The following is a 2,765-nucleotide window of genomic DNA, read 5'->3' on the forward strand; positions in this document are numbered from 1 at the left end:
ATCATGTAGTTATTAAAAAAAATAATGATTAAAAAACAATAATTAGTAGATGTGAAGAACATTACCATTGATATCTACCTGATGACTTTATATCCATGCTCAGATGCCAAGGAGCTCAGAAAGTAACTGACTGAGACTAGTAATTATCAGATACATAGAGAGTAGAAACACATGTGCATCTTCGTGTCAATTGTATTAAAAATGAATTTTTCTGTATGAAATTGTATTTTAATAATGAAATAGAGATCTTTTTTAAAGTTTAAAACCTCATTTAATTTTATGTCTTATAGGGTTTATACTGAGTATATTATTGTATAACTGTATTAATTCAACTGTAAACTTAAAAATATACAGCCAATTTTGAAAGAGATGCATCTTAGCTCTGGAAATTGTTATTGAATATGTCAATGCTGTTGTAATGAAATGCTTCTTCTAATTATATGGTTATTAAATAAATAATTTTTAAAAAGATTGAGATGTTCTATATGAAATACACAAAACTTCAATCAGAACAAATTTTTAAAAATACACATTCTTCTCAGCAGCCCATGGAGTGTTCTTCAAAACTGATCACATATTGGGACACAAATCAAGTCTCAACCAATGTAGAAAAAGTGAAAGAGCATCCTATATTCTATCTGACCACAATGGAATAAACTAGATAACAGTAGCCATGGAAACTGCATAAAGTATACAAACTCACAGGAATTAAACAACTATGCTATCAAATTATGTATGTGTATTCACTAAAGAAATCAAGAAGGAAATTAAATCATTCCTGTAATTGAATGAAAAGGAAAACCACATATCAAAATCTATGAGACACAATAAAGGCACTCCTAAGAGGAACAGAGTACTAAATACTTACATCAAAAATTTTTAGAGATCGCAAATGAGTAAATTAATGGTACAGTGTAAGGTCTTGAAAAAACAAAAACAAAACAAACCCCAACAGTAAACAGGAAGAAATAATCAAAATAAGGAAAAAAATTAATGAAATAGAAATTTTAAAAAGATACAAAGAATTAATAAAACAAAGAGCTGGTTTTTGGAAAGACAAACAAAATTGACAAGCCCTTTAGCCAAATTAACTAAAAGAAGGCGGAATAATGCCCAAATTAATAAAATGAGAGTTCAAATTGGAGCCATCACAACAGACACAATGAAATTCAGAAAATCATAAGGATAAACCTTAACGCCTATACTCCACTAAATTGGAAAGCGTAAAATAAATAGGTGGGTTTCTAGATGCATCTGGCATATCAAAATTACACCAAGCTGAAATGAACAATCTAAACAGATACAGAAACAGCACTGATATTGAAGCAGTAATAAAGGCACCTCACAACTGAAGATAGACCAGGACCAGGTGAATTCATTATTGAATACTACCAGAACTTCAAAGAACTAATACCAATATGATTAAAAGTATTCCATAAACAGAAAAGGAAGGAAAGCCTCCAAACTCTTCTTATGAAGCCAGTATTCCCTGGGAACCAAAAATAAATAAAGACATCCATCACAAAAAAAAAAGAAAATTACAGACTTATCTCCCTGATGAACATATCCAAGAATTCTCAATAAAATATTCTCAAATGAAATTCTACATCAAATCAAAAAGATCATTCGTTATATCCAAGTTGGTTTCATACTATTAGTTCAGAAATAGTTCAATAAATGTAATTTATCATATTACTTGGTTAAAAGACAGAAATCACATGATCATTTTAATAAATGCAGGAAAGGCCTTTGATAAAATCCAATATCCTTCTATGATAAAAGTCAAGGAGAGGCTATGGCTGGAAGAGCATGCTTCAATATATTAAAAGTTATATATGACAGGGGGCTGGAGAGATGGCTCAGTGGTTACCAACACCGGCTGTTCTTGCAGAAGAGCTGGGTTTGAATCCCAGCACCTACATGGCAGCTAACAACTGTTCATAATGCCAGTTCCAGGGGATCTGAAGGCCTCTTCTGTTTTGGGGCATTGGACAATATGGGTGCACCTACATATATGCAGGCAATACACACATACACATAAAATAAAAATAATAAAATATTTTTTAAGCCAGGCGCGGTGGTGCACACCTTTAACCTGAGCACTTGGGAGGCAGAGGCAGGCAGATCTCAGTGAGTTCAAGGCTAGCCTGGTCCACATAGTGAGTTCCAGGACAGCTGGAGCTACAGGGAGACCCTGTCTCAAAAAGACCAAATAAAAACATTTTTAAAAAAATATGACAAACCTATAGCCAACATAATACTAAATGGTAAAAAACCTCAAAGCATTCCCACTAAGAACTTGAACAAGAAAAGAGTATTCACTCTCTCTACCACTACTAGTCAACAGAGTGTTTGAAATCTCAGCAAAGCAATAAGACAAAAGAAAGAAATAAAAGATACACAAATAGGAAAAGAAGTAGTAAAAGTATAACTTTATGCAGGTGGCATGTTCCTATACATAAGAGACTCTAAAGACTCCACCAGAAAACTCTTACAGCTGATAAACACATTCAGCAAAGTGACAAGATACAAAATCAACATACAAAAATCAGTAGCCTTGCTATATTCCAAGGTCAAACAGCCTGAAAGAAGAAATCAGGAAAACAATACTATTCACAATAGTATTGTGAATTCATAATAGATAGACAGATTAGATAGATGATAGACAGACAGACAGACAGATAGATAGATGATAGATAGATAGATAGATAGATAGATGATAGATGGATAGATAGATGATAGATAGATAGATAGATAGATACAAA

This window comes from Nannospalax galili, unplaced genomic scaffold, assembly GCF_000622305.1.
Source record: "Nannospalax galili isolate Female #2095 unplaced genomic scaffold, S.galili_v1.0 scaffold31, whole genome shotgun sequence".
NCBI lineage: Eukaryota > Metazoa > Chordata > Mammalia > Rodentia > Spalacidae > Nannospalax > Nannospalax galili.